Source organism: Delphinapterus leucas, chromosome 2 (genome assembly GCF_059928025.1).
Source record: "Delphinapterus leucas isolate spDelLeu-1000000601 "Yukka" chromosome 2, BTC_Dleu_Yukka2, whole genome shotgun sequence".
Lineage (NCBI taxonomy): Eukaryota > Metazoa > Chordata > Mammalia > Artiodactyla > Monodontidae > Delphinapterus > Delphinapterus leucas.
Genome location: NC_143130.1, coordinates 89,533,467 through 89,548,785, shown reverse-complemented (window position 1 = coordinate 89,548,785; position 15,319 = coordinate 89,533,467). Strand labels below are relative to the sequence as shown.

General features: G+C 40.3%; 1 pseudogene; it reads right to left on the bottom strand.

Moving 5' to 3' along the window:
* Positions 1-4,363: 4,363 nt before the first annotated feature.
* On the bottom strand, positions 4,364-15,087 carry LOC149750202 (osteoclast-stimulating factor 1 pseudogene; annotated as a pseudogene).
* Between the last annotated feature and the right edge of the window lie 232 nt (positions 15,088-15,319).

Sequence of the window (15,319 nt, the reverse complement as noted above, 5' to 3'; positions counted from 1 at the left end):
AATGCTTGAATCAACAGTGGGTGGATTTGGGGGAAAACTCCAGGAAGTTCTAAATCACTTCAACATATCAAGTATCTGAGAAAAATGATGCCCTCAACATGAGGAGATTTTGTCAAGGGTGCATTTTAATTCTGTCATTTTATAGAGAAGGACTTTGTGACCTAGTGTTGTTTTCTTTGGCTGGTATAAGACACATACAACCCTTGATGCGCTTATTACAAAAACAGTTCCTTTAAGGAGCATGTATAACATGCTAGGGCCTAATGCAAGACACAGTCCCTGAGCTGTGACTAAGCTGCTCATGGTCTACTGGAGAGAATAGACAAACAATCAGACATTAAAATATAATAAATGCTGTGACTGAATTAAGCACAGGGGGCCCTGGGAGCACATGTGCAAGTACCTAGCCCTGCAGGAGGCATTGGTGGGGTACTCCGTACACTCTTTCTTCCACACAAGGCTAAGTCATTGTATTGCTGGTGGAAAAGTAAATTTTATACATCACGAAACAATACTTTTCAGAATGTTAAATGGTTATTGACTTTGGAGCCCGTGTTAATTTATTAGCACAAAGAAAGAACACTGTTACCATAGGTACTTCTTACCTTACTGCTGTTCTGTTTAGCCACCACTGATGCCATGTGGCATTAAGGTACAGATTGCAACCTAAGGTTAACGTTCCTTATGTATGGAATTAGACATTTACTGAGTAAGAAATCCTTGCTGGTATTGAGGGAGTTATTTTCTACTTAATCTATTTTACAACTTAAACCTACCACAGTTTTTTTTTTGGGGGGGGCGGAGGCTATTCTAAGAGTAAGTATATTCTCTTAATTATATTCTGTCTCAACCCTCTGCTATAGTCATGACCCTGCCCCCATTATTTGAAACATACAAGTGTCACACCTGGCCTTGTTGTCTATGCTCAATATCACTCCCCAGCTGATGGTATCACCAAGTCCTCCAGCATTATGGGCACACCGCTTCATAATATTTAATTAAAAATGACTCTGAGCACCGTTTCATCCCTCCTTCTCACCAGAGACTCTTGGACTTCCATTTCTCCTAGTTACTTCTGATTCTGAAGTCCTGCTTTTGCTGAATTCTCAAGCCTTGCCCTGGTCCCTGCCTCCTGCATGTGCTGTACCTTTTCCACACCACATCACCCCATACTGGACACATATGATCCCTCCGCTCCCCAAAATACTGTTGACCAAAGCAAATATCAAAATGTTTAGAGACAAATGCAGCACAGGAGAGCAAAACTTAATTAAATTTTAACTTAAAAAATTAAAAACTTAACTTAAAATTGAATATTTTAGTCATTTCCAAAGTCCCTTTGGCCATTTCTCTCTAGCTGTTTTTTCCCTACCTCTTTTTTCCTCTCTCCTACTTTCCATCAGAGCTCAGATTTTCTCCCACTCTTATTACTATGCAGAGCCCTGCAGGTCGTTCTGATGCATGCTAAAGTTTGAGAAGACTTAAACAGATTTTGAGTATATACTTATGCTATGCACACATTTACAGATCTACTTCATCATTTTTAATGGTTGTATGAATTTAATGACTCCATACTGATGGACATACAGATTGCTTCTAATTTTTATATATGAACATACACTAGAAAAGCATATGGAAAAATCAAAATAATTATGAGAAGATCTAGCTATTTAAAAAAAAAATTTTTTTGGCCACCCCATGCAGCTTGCAGGATCTTAGCTCCCCAACCAGGGATTGAACCCAGGCCCACGGCAGTGATGAAAGCATGGAGTCCTAACCACTGAACTGCCAGGGAATTCCTGTAGACCTAGCTATTTTAGACGAAATGTTTTTCTTTAAAAATTCCTTTTATGATGTAATATTGTTTAACAACAAATCAAATTGGAAGAGAGAATAATGTTGGGTAAGCTAAAGGAGGGAGGCAGGTATGGATTCTCCATAGAGGGTAAGGGAGCACACTGTAGTAGGCTAGAAGCTTCTTGAGGCCAGGGACCATGTCTGATTTGTTTACTTCTGTATTTCCAGGGCCTTGAACAGCACCTGACATAGAGTGGGTGCTTAGTAAGTATTTAATGAATGAATGAATCTCAAAATAATTACACTGAGTAAAAGAAGAGTACATGCTATAAGATTCTATTTATATAAAATTCTAAAAATTGCAAACTATAGTGATAGAAAAGCAGGTAGGTATTTTCAGTTTATTTTTGTTTTTATTTATTTTTATTTTTACATCTTTATTGGAGTATAATTGCTTTACAATGGTGTGCTGGTTTCTGCTTTATAACAAAGTGAATCAGTTATACATATACATATGTTCCCATATCTCTTCCCTCTTGCGTCTCCCTCCCTCCCACCCTCCCTATCCCACCCCTCTAGGTGGTCACAAAGCACCGAGCTGATCTCCCTGTGCTACGCGGCTGCTTCCCACTAGCTATCTACCTTACGTTTGGTAGTGTATATATGTCCATGCCTCTCTCTCGCTTTGTCACTTTTCAGTTTATTGAAGTATGTCTATTATACCTCAATAAATCTGTTTTAAAAATAAAAGGACATTGCCTCATGTTTCTCGTCTGAGTAATTATTGGTAGTTCCTCAAAATGGAGAACGATGAGTTCTGTTTGGGACATACTGAGTTTGGGGCAACAATGGAACATCCAAATAGACGTGTGAGTAAGCTTTCGGATATGCGTTTCTCTGAGGAGGAGTATTTGAGCTAAAGCTGTTCTTTCAACAGCTGAACTGTGCACATCGAATTTTGCGACATCAGCCATTAAGGTTGAATGATGACAGAAGCCAGACTAGAGTAGATGGAAAGAGAAATAAAGAAATGTAGAGAGAAAAGTAGACAACGATAAGTCTGGCTGTTCTGGAAAAAAAGAAAAATAGGGCAATTACTGGAGGAGATGCCTTCTGAGGATGGTCCTCAATGATACCTTGGAGCCCCAAACCTTCCCCCAGCCGCCTTGCCATTGGTTTCCATCACTTTTAGTTGGGTCCTCTGTTCCTTGGGCTCAAAGCACCCTGACTAGTACTCTCCTTTTTCCTTCTTTCTCACCTCTTTCAGTCAATCACAAAGTCCTTTTACTCCTATTTCTTTAATGGTGCTTAAATCTGTTCACTTCTCTTAACCCATCGCCAACGTCCTAGGGCGAGCCGCCATTATCTGATTACTGCAGAATCCAAAGGTTCTGCTCATAGAGCAGAAGCCAAGTACATCTCTCCTGGAGTCACTGGGTTCAAATCCCAGCTTGCTCCTTAGGAGCGTAGTGACTTCTCTGTGCCTCAGTTAAAAGTACCTTCCTGCCAAGATTTTGTGAGAGTTAAATGCAATAAAATCTGTGCAGCGTTTCCTGGTTTTTAAAAAAATATTTATCTTTTATTTTTCTTTACTATCCATTTAATTGCTTGTGATGTTTGTTTTGTTTGGAAAATCTTCCCTAGACATCACCAACTGGATAAATCCTATGTGTTTTTAAACTTCAGTTAGGGTACCAGCTCCTTAAGGGAGGATTTCTTTTTTTTTTTTTTTTTTTGCGGTACGCGGGCCTCTCACTGTTGTGGCCTCCCCCGTTGCGGAGCACAGGCTCCAGACGCGCAGGCTCAGCGGCCATGGCTCACGGGCCCAGCCGCTCCGCGACATGTGGGACCTTCCCGGACCGGGGCACGAATCCGTGTCCCCTTCATCGGCAGGCGGACTCTCAACCACTGCGCCACCAGGGAAGCCCTAAGGAAGGATTTCTTGATTGACCTACACTTTACCTTGCTGAAGCACTCTGTCAGAGTGCTTATCATACTTTTTGTCTCTTATTATTATTATTATTTTGCTTCTGAATCCCGCACTACTTAATGATGAACCCTTTGAAGGCAAGGATGGTGTTTTTAGCATTGAAAAACGTTTATTGGCATAAAGTCCCAGGAGGAGATAAGTGTTAGTTAAAACTAGGAGCCTGATATACTGTATGATTCCAACTGTATAACATTCTGGGAAAGGCAAAACTATGGAGACAGGAAAATGATCAGGGGTTGCCAGGGGTTTGAGAGGAGGGAGGCATGGCTAGGCAGAGCACAGAGGATATTTAGGGCAGTGAAACTACCTTGGTGCATAATGTATGATCAGTACATGTCCTTACATATTTGTCAAAACCCACAGAATGTATAACACCAAGAATGATCTTAATGCAAACTATGGAATTTGAGTGATTATGATGTGTCACGGTAGGTTCATCAATTGTGACAAATGCACCACTCCGGAATGTAGCTCGGGAAACTATGCATGTGTGGGGTAAGGAGATATATGGGAACTCTCTCTCTCTCTAAATATATATATATATATATATATATATATATATACATATATACACACACACATATGTATGTGTATATACATATATAAAGATAGATATATCTTTGAAGAAATATTCATCCCTGCCTTCGTGGAGGCAGACATCAAACAAATAATTAAGCAAACTATCATTTATTTAACATTAAGGAGCACTATGGAGCGTAGGGTCTTCCCTGAGAAAGCAAAACTTAAGGTGATGCATCACCTTGAGGTGTGCCCTCAAGGACAGGGAGCAGTTAAACCAATTAAAAAGGCTCTTTAAAGAGCCTAAGGGCCAGAGTGAACAGTGTGTTCCAGGACAAAAGGAGGCTAGGTACAGGCAGGTCAGACTAGTTGGAGCACAGTGAGCTAAGGAGGTAAAACCGGGGCGGTGAAAAGAGGGCAGACCTACAGGGCTTGCAGTCACAGAGTTGGAAGCTGTGCCCTAAGGACAGTGGGGTGCCATCAAAAGATTTTAAATAGAAGAGTGATATGGTCAGATTTGAATTAAAAAAAAAAAAATCTCTCTGGCCGCTGCATGAAAGAATGGATCAGAAGGAACAATGTGAAAGTGGCTAAATCAGGAGGGAGAGTACTGCAAGAGTCCAGGGGAGGAAGAGCATATTGCAAATGTGAAATACTTAGCTCCTTGCAGGCATGCTCCACGTGGCCATGAGCAATGCAGACAATGTGGTGGGGGAAGACAATGGGGAAAGAGGAAAAGCATGTGGAAAAGGCTGGAAATTTGAGCAGATGGTTCATGGAGCAATAAAGCTGAATAAATGGGCTTAGATCGTGATATATAATGCTTTTTATTTTCTATAAATTTATTTAGTTATTTATTTTTGGTTGTGTTGGGTCTTCATTGTTGGGTCTTCGTTGCTGCGCAGGCTTTCTCTAGTTGCGGTGAGTGGGGGTTTCTCTTCATTGTGGTGCACGGCTTCTCATTGCGGTGGCTTCTCTTGTTTCAGAGCTCAGGCTCTAGGCACGTGGGTTTCAGTAGTTGTGGCACGTGGGCTCAGTAGTTGTGGCTTGCGGGCTCTAGAGTACAGGCTCAGTAGTTGTGGCTCACGGGTTTAGTTGCTCCACGGCATGTGGGATCTTCCCTGACCAGGGACCAAACGCGTGTCCCCTGCATTGGCAGGTGGATTCTTAACCACTGTGCCACCAGAGAAGGCCCCAATGGTTTTTAAATAACATCACTTTTATAACAATGATAATAAAATAATAACCATAGTACTTGAATTTATTGAGTAATTACTATGTGCTAGGCAATTTTTCTATGTTCTTTATACAGATTAATTTCATCCCTGTTCTAGTTATCTGTTGCTTCATAACAAATCACCTTAAAACTTAGTGCTTAAACCAACCTATATGTGTATATATATAATCTGTAGCTTGGACAGAGCTTGAGGGTTGGGGGAAGATTTTTACTGCTCCTCTTGGTGTCAGCTGGGGTAGCTCAAAGTCCGAGATCTAGAATCTCTGAAGCTTGCTCACTCACCTGCCTGTAATTGATGCCAGCTGTGGGCTGCAACTGTCTACTCTTCCCTTGTTGCACTCAACACGATCTTCTTCAGTGTATTTGCTCACATGTCCAATTCTCTGCTGGACTTTGAGCTCTTTTTCTTTGTATGCCCTCTGTTTGGGGCACCATCTACAAATGAATAAATCCTGAACCTGAAAATAAGAGAATCTTTTCCTTTACCAAATTGAACACTCCTAGTGACTGGAATTTTATAACTTTGCAAGACTACAATCTTGTTAGGAAGTTTTTCTTTATGCTTAGCCAAAAATCTACTTTTGTGTAACTTTTACTCAGTGGACTTTTACTTAGGACTTGTGGAACTCCACAGAATGAGTCTAAGCTAACTTCTGTAAGACATCCATTCCCTCAGTGATAGCTATCAAATTACATCTAAATCTCTAAGCTTAACACCCCAGTTCCTATTATTGTTCTTCCTGGTTGTGGTTTCCATGGTTACCTCACTCTTGATTCATTCTTAGATAATCACTGTGGTTCATAGAGATCCAGAACGAAATGCCTGGATAAATATTAATGGTGAGTCTGTGAACACAAGGGAATGAAGTGGGATAGAAAACCATGCTGAGACCATCATAAGCAAGTGGGCTCCCAAAAGAAGTGCAACATGGGACTGAGGGGTGAGGACATGGATTGGGAGTTGGGGACTACATCCTATCCTGGACCTTCCCTGGTAGGCTGATCCTGATGAGAAGCAGATGGAGAACCTGTGGGAAGGTAATCTGAGACACTGTCTGATTGGAAATGCAGAAGGAAAAACAGGAAAAGTGGAGTTGAAACCCAGTTGAAACTCAGTTGCCCACTTTTATCTTAAAATTGTGTTTCTTGGGCTTCCCTGGTGGCGCAGTGGTTGGGAGTCCGCCTGCCGATGCAGGGGACACAGGTTCGTGCCCCGGTCTGGGAAGATCCCACATGCCGCGGAGCGGCTGCGCCCGTGAGCCATGGCTGCTGAGCCTGCGCGTCCGGGGCCTGTGCTCCGCAACGGGAGAGGCTACAACTGTGAGAGGCCCGCGTACCGAAAAAAAAAAATATTGTGTTTCTTGAAGCATAGTTTATTGTTCATAAGAATTTCATAACCTGCTGGTAGACATGCGTTCCCTGTGCTCAGCCCCACACCCACTGAATGTGTACTCTTTACAAACTCCAATGTAATTCTTAAGTACACAGAGAATCTTGTTTTAAGGGCCGGAATAAGATAGAAACTGCTCATATTCAGAGTTAGAAAAGTGTTTTTCAGACCATTTCACAAAGTTAAAGAATCTCATGTTCTTCAGAAATTTCTTTGAAATAAAAAAAAATCCCAGCTCATGTGTTTAGTCTCTATGGTTCCATCCCCATAAGTCCTTATCCCAACCCATAAGGGTCTGAAAAACAGTAGAAAAGAGCTGCCTTTGTTAGAAGATCCTATCACAATAACTCTTAGAGAAAAGCCTCCCACCCCCGCAAACTCCCACCCCCAGGAAAAAAGCAGTTGAAGAATTCAAACCCATTATACATTCTTTCCATTCCCTGTCCCCAGCTTCACTGAAATATTAAATCCTTTCCTCTTTTCTACGGATGGATTTTAAGGTAGATTTTCCAATGAATTTTTAGTTAAATAATGAATGGAAAGTGTCAAGTATAGCTGTAGCAAATGCAGATTTTTTTGCTTAGAATAAGAGAGAAACTAAAATGGAATTTCTCTAAATACATGTTTTTCCCTCTTTTAGGAAAATGTTTCAAGTACATTTACTGAGTGCCCAAAGGAAATATCAGTGTATATCTTTTATGAAGTTGTGACAGGTAAAAATCTAACATTACTAGACAAAAAATACAAGGGTCAATTTTTCACACGTCGAGTCTTGCTTTAATAAAATGATTTTGCAGTAAGCATTTCTTTGAATAGAAGCCTTTGCCTTTTACCCTATCTCCTCCAATTATTAAAGCGTGTATTTCCAGAGCAGAAGAAAGATCACTGAAAAACAGATTCTTTTAATGAGATTAATGCCAAGTGAAGAGCATTCTGAAATGGGGAGAAAGGGTGAGTGATAATTTCACCCTAAGTCCTCAGAAAGAGAAAAAGATGGATTCAAAATGATTAACCTACAGCCTTTCAGAAGCACTGTTTAAAAAGAAACAGACTATGATGCTCACTCACTGACTCCTCAAATATTTATTGAGATCACCTACAATGTGTCAGCTGGGGTTAAAGAGGGGCCCAAGACAGGCACAGTCCTTCACTTCAAGATAGAGTTCCAAAACGCTCAAGGCATTTAATTACAATTGTAATATAGTGATGAATACTATAAAGGAAATGCTTTGAGAATGAATTTATCATCATTTGAAAGTCAAGTTGAAGTTAACCTTAAATGAGGGGACAAATTTTAAAACTATTTCTTTCCAAGCTTCAATTTGGACAGACTTCTTTGCTTCAACATTTTGAGAGTTATGTGGGAGAGTGATTTTTTAAAAAAACATGTATTGTGTGCCAATACATGTTTGTAGTTACCTACAAGCTCCTTCTTTGAGGGCAAGGAAATTCACACTTGCTGAGTGCTGACTTTGCCGGAAGAATTGGACCTGTTTTGCCCAACAACCCAAGATATGTGTGCTGCTGTGCTTCCTTTGCGCAGGCGGACACTGAGGCTCAGGGAGATGAAATAATTTGTTTCAAGCCAGCAGAGTTGGTCCTTGTCACTGCACTTAGCTGGAAAGTGGAGGAGGGCTTCCCTGGTGGCGCAGTGGTTAGGAATCCGCCTGCCAATGCAGGGGACACGGGTTCGAGCCCTGGTCCAGGAAGATCCCACATGCTGTGGAGCAACTGAGCCCGTGTGCCACAACTACTGAGCCTGTGTTCTAGAGCCCGCAAGCCACAACTACTGAGGCCTGCATGCCACAACTACCGAGACCCACGTGCCACAACTACTGAGCCCACATGCCACAACTACTGAAGCCCTCGCGCCTAGAGCCCGTGCTCCGCAACAAGAGAAGCCACCGCAATGAAAAGCCCGTGCATTGTAAAAAAGACCCAAAAGCAGCTAAAATAAATAAACAAACAAAAAAAAGAAAGTGGAGGAGGGGAGAGGGTGACAGATAAAAGGCTAATTTCACTGACAATTAGTCTATTGTTAGTGTCGCTAATGGGTTGAGCCAAAGTAATCAGAGCCCACAAAATACTGCCTTTTTATCAAAAGTAAATGCAGGATCTGTAGATGAAAGGACAGCTGTAGGTTCTTGAGGGAGAAATGGCAGTTAAGATTTTATGCAAAATATAGTTTGTAATAAAATTAGATTGTACTAAAATACATGAAGGAGACTGTGCATTGCACTTCAAGTGCTTTGTTAAGATGTTTCCTTTACCTTTAGCAAAGTTTGTAATAGATAATAAGGGGAGATTATAGAGAATTTATTTCTTGAAATACAAAGAAGTTGCACAATGTCAGTTTACATAATGACAAGGCTTTTAATTTTAAGCAAGAAGTGAAGGAAGAGCTAAAGTAATTGGATCAGAGAAATCATAGAAAGCCAGAGTTAAGATTTGTCAACAACAGTTATGTGGAAAATCAAGATTTGCTTCCCCTGGAGGTCGGGGTTGGGGGGGGGAAGGGGGGAGCGGGGAGAGAGAGGGATGGACTGGGAGTTTGGGGTTGGTAGATGCAAACTATTACATTTAGAATGGGTAAACAACAAGGTCCTAATGTAGAGCACAGGGAACTATGTCTAATATTCTGTGATTAAACCATAATGGAAAAGAGTATAAAAAACTAAATAAGTAAAATAAAATATTGGCTCTAAAAAAAAAAAAATGATCTGCTTCCTCCAGAAGAATAATTGGTTATAATAACAAGAAAGCAGCAACAACCAAGATTAGTGAGCTCTAGTCTTAGCTCTGCTTCATCTGTCCAATGAGGTCCAGATGCCAGTTACTCAGAAGAGTTTGAAGACTTTATTAAGTCCCAAAGCTGGTGGTAAGAGTCAACATATAATTCATTCTAAATTCAAACCCACCAGGGCCTCATCATCCAAGATGGCTAGCAAGAAGGTGGGAAGGTAGGAAGGAGAGATAGGGGTGCAGTGGAGACACATTGAGATTCGCCTTGAGTTCTTTTTTTTCCAATAAATTTATTCGTTTTATTTATTTATTTTTGTCTGTGTTGGGTCTTTGTTGATGCACACGGACTTTCTCTAGTTGTCGCAAGCGGGGGTACTCTTCATTGCGTTGCGCGGGCTTCTCATTCCGGTGGCTTCTCTTGTTGCAGAGCATGGGCTCTAGGCGCACGCAGGCTCAGTAGTTGTGGTGCACGGGCTTAGTTGCTCCGTGACATGTGGGATCTTCTCGGACCAGGGCTCGAACCCGTGTCCCCTGCATTGGCAGGCGGATTCTTAACCACTGTGCCACCAGGGAAGCCCTTGCCTTGAGTTTTTATTCTCTACCAAACTATCACCCCTTTTCTTTAACTTGCAGCCCGTTTATCAATATAAGTTAAGGATACGTTGGTGTGCATAGAAATATATGTTATACACTCTAAATAATATTATAGATAATGTTCAGTAATACTGTTTTGTTGATCTGGTTATAAGACATTCTCTTCAGTGATAGTTTTGGTAACAAATTATCTTACAAAAGCATTCCTTTACTATAAGAAACATGTCTGATTTTTACAAACTCTTCACGGTTCTTTAATTCTACCACCAAGTAGCAATGACCAATTACTCTTTCCCCTTCCCCCACTAAACATCTCAGTCACCTCCTAACCAAAACCAAATCTAAGCTCTTAAACCACCCACCAGACAAAATAATATTCTAAAAAGTCCAGACAATTAAGGAAGAAATTGATTTGAGATTAAATTGTACATAGGACATAACCTACTTTCCTCAGTGCATTTAAGATAATTTCATATTTTTAATTTATTTACTAGATATCATATCAGTTTAGCCTCTAGTTCTTATAAACTTGAGTATGAATTCTAGCTATTCACCCAGAATAATAGAGTCCTAGTTCAATAAAACAATGTGTATATTCTTTTAAATATACATGACATATTTATAAATAAACAAATGAATTTGACTTTGTATGTCCAGTGTTCTCTTTTTCCTTTTAACATTCTCTTTATTTTAAAATGAACTTAGCTGTGTATGTCTAACATTCTCCTTTCTTTCCAATTGTCTTTTCAATCCTCTTTCTACAAAAAGCAGGGAAGGGGTAGCAGAGGGAGAACATTGGTGATGAACTTTTAAATTCTGTCAGCTCCCAGAAAGCAGCACTCTACCTAACTTTTATTTATTTATATTATTAAAGTTTATATATTTTATTAGAAATGTATCTCCTTAATGATTGTCATCTTCACTTTAATCAAAGCAGATATAGAAGGCTGAACAGAAATTTGGCTACTAGGCCAACTCGATCCTCCAAGACACTGAGAATCTCCCGACCTCCACATGGTTTCCATCCCAGACCCCCTAAAGAAGGGGAGGGGCTTAGGGAGCCCTACCTTGTCATGTACCATCAATAAAGTACACTGTATCCAGGAAAAAAAAAAAAGAAAGAAAATTTGGCTACTATGATTCTTCTGTGCTAATAATACAGAATGTTATTTAAAAAATAAAATCAGTCTTTACCTAAATATAAATATAAAAAGCTTTATTTATTTACCAGCAAAGAGTGATACCACAAAACAAAGGAAATAAAGTCTCTTAAAATGTTTATTTTTGTCAGAAGAGCTGACGATTTTCTATTAAGTCTTTTGTTTATTATGATAATAAGCCTTCCCCCCTTGAAAAATCCATTCAAAATATCTCAATCCTTGAGGTAAAGAACTTTAAAAAAAAAAAGAAAATCTCGATTTTTTTAAAAGAAAAAATTCTTAAAATTCCTCTAAGCTTGATAAATAGAAATAATCTCTTCTTGTTCTACTCTGGTGAACAAAAATGTACTTTATATAGCAAAATATCCAGTCACTTATTGGCAAACTGAAGGTGAGACCTATTCATTTACACGTTTTATTCAAACAGTGCAATACTGCCACGTTCATATAGACTTTCTTTTTTTTTTTTTTTTTTTACAGTTACCAACACTCTTCTGGCAAAGACAACGTTTTCAAATGGCAAAAGCAACAGAAGTTTTAGATCTCAAAGCTCCAGAAAGGAATTAATCTGATTCTTCATCATTAAGATAGTCCTCGGCATTGCTTAATGTTCGGACTGCATCTATTCCCTGTTGCTTTTTCAGGAGAGATGCACAGGCAGCATTAGTAACCATGTCCAGGGCCAGCTTCTTCTCATTGTTTCTTAAGTCTGTTCTAGCAACTTTTGCCAGAAGCGACTGGACAATATCTGCATAACCCTTCCAGGCAGCAGCATGCAAAGCTGTGTCTCCCAACTTGTTTTGTTGGTTCAGTTCAATGTTTGGTTGAGTAAATAGCATTTCCACTGTATCTCTGTGACCCCCATGACAAGCCCAGTACAGGGCAGTGCTTCCAGCTTTGTCCAAGCCATTAACACCGACTCGGTTGTCCAAACACTCTCTCAACCAGCTCAAGTTGCCTCTTTTTGCAGCTTCATGGAATGGATTGTCAATGGATTCTACCTGCTCAGCCACATAGTTGCTTGGGATTAGTCCCGTCCTGCCTTTGGAGGTGCCTTTCCACCAACTGGTATCACTCATGTCAGTAATGTAGATAATATCACCTTCTTCAAAGTACAATTCATCTGGAGTTTGGGTTCAAAACTTATAAAGAGCTCTGAACACTTTAACTTACCCTGGTTTGACCGGTTTGGGTGGCAGCTTCGACATCTCTCTTCCTGGAGCACCATAACTTTTAAATAAATGTCCCTGAATAAGAATGTTTCTTTAAAATGAGTTCAGTTAGAACTCTTTCTATGCAGTATGGAATGATAAATTGATTTAAAATTAGTTATCGACTTACACCTCCAGAGAGAATTTTAGGCGGCTCGCAAAAATATATAAAAAGCTCATGACAGAGTTGTAACAGAGACATAGTGAAAAAAATAAGGCCCGTCATGAGATGGGTGCACATGCCTTGAAGTCTGACATACTTGCTAGAGGTGAGCCCTACACATGGATTTGGTCTTTCTGGCAGGGAAGAGACCTGGTCAGTAACATGATTCACAGAATCTGTGAGAAAGAAACTGGTCTTTTCTTCAGGTGAAACACAGCCACTCAGACCTGCCCAGGAGGGTGACACTTCAGACAGATGTGAGAAAGTGACAGCAGGGATCACACTCGGTCAACACTGGGACAAATCGATAATCTAAGCCCTAACATTCTATGTCAGGGCAGCACAGCTGAAGTAACACCGGTGAGAACATTTTTAAAGGTTTCACTAAAATCACAAAAGCAAACGTAAAAACAACTCTCACAAACATAAAAACAAATAAACACTCACAGAGAATCTAAGTTTGAGCGATACCTTCTGGATTAAGTTGTTTGTCAAAGGTATACCTGGGTAGGTATCTGAGTGAAATCACTTGCTGAACGTAGTTATTAAGTTTAAGTCAGTTACCAGAGAAAGACAAATAACATATGATATCGCTTATATGTGGAATCTAAAAGAAGGGTACAAGTGGACTTATTTACAAAACAGAAATAGAGTCACAGATGTAGAAAACAAACTTACGGTTACCAGGGGGAAGGTGGGGGAGGGATAAACTGGGAGATTGGGATTGACATATACACACTACTATATATAAAATAGATAACTAAGAAGGACCTACTGTATAGCACAGGGAACTCTTCTCAGTACTCCATAATGACCTATATGGGAATAGAATCTAAAAAGGAGTGGATATATGTATATATATAACTGATTCACTTTGCTGTACAGCAGAAACTAACACAACATTGTAAATCAACTCTACTCCAAATCAAAAAAATAATTTAAGTCAGTTATATTTCTAGAAGTCATTATCAGAACGAATGGCTTTGGCTTCAGAATAGTTGGCAGTTATTTGCTAACATGGCCCCTCTTACCATCTCACGACTGACACAGTTCATGTGGGATTGAGGAAGACTTTATATTCTGTCTTCTATGGTTGGGTACTGGTGCTGAAGGAACAACTCCCCAACACACTGAGACAGGTTCAGGGAGATATGTCTGGGTACCGGGGATGTTAGTGTTAAAGCTGCGTTCAGAAGAGACCACGTATACAAAGCGGCAGGCCTGAAGGATGAAGAGACAAGAAGCTGAGGAGGAGAGCCACAGTCGCGGGCACTGTGTTGGGCTCAATGCGCTGTGTGGCTGCGTGGTGCTTTGGTATAACGGATTTTGTGGGGGTGCTATGAAAAAGCTTTTCATCTTCCAAAATAATTAAATAAAAAGGACCATGCTCTGGAATGCTGCATAACTCTGGGGAATTTTTCTCTCTGGAAAAAAAAGACTGAAAATAGGACACTGAATAGGATATGACTTAAGAAATGCTGAAGATTTTCTTAAATTCCAATTTAAGAAATTTGCTAAATCCTCAGCCTATAATTTAAAACACTGCATATTCATGTAGATTGGACACATGCCTGCAAATTTTAAAATTTAAAGTGGTGGTACATGGGAATAAAGTCAGGAATACCCTAATACCACAGGATAAAGAACTAAGACACAGGAGAGAATTCTTTTCACAAAATGTCAAAGACCTAGCCATAGTATATCTCATTATATATAATCATTATATATAACACAATATAACAGATGAAAAAGAGAGCAGTTAAATATACTACAGAATTTCTATTTTATTTGCTTGTTTTGAATATACAAATATAAGGACTTCCCTGGTGGTCCAGTGGTAAAGAATCCGCCTTCCAATGCAGGGGGCGCAGGTTGAATCTCTGGTAGGGGAACTAAGATCCCACATGCCGCGGGACAAGTTAGCCCGCCTGCCACAGCTACTGAGCTCGTGCGCCTCAACCAGAGAGACTGCGTGCAGTAAACTACAGAGCCCACACCCTCTGGAGCCTGCGCACCACAGCTAGAGAGAGAAAACCTGCACACCACAACTAGAGAAAAGCCCATGGGCCACGACAAAAGATCCTGAATGCTGCAACTAAGACCCGATGCAGCCAAAAAAATAAAGAAAATAAATTAAAAAAATGAATATATATGAAAATTAATAAATTAAAAAAATAAATATACAAGTATCTGAATGCCCTAGATGGAAGGATTTCAGAATTTCACTTCTTTGTATTTTTTAATTATAATTATTCATATATGTATTTCTCTTTTTTTTTTTTTGCGGCACGCGGGCCTCTCACTGTTGTGGCCTCTCCCGTTGCGGAGCACAGGCTCCGGACGCGCAGGCTCAGCGGCCATGGTTCACGGGCCCAGCCGCTCCGCGGCACGTGGGATCCTCCCGGACCGGGGCACGAACCCGCGTCCCCTGCATCGGCAGGCGGACTCTCAACCACTGCGCCACCAGGGAAGCCCCATATATGTATTTCTTTAAGTATCTATGTATGTATGTATTA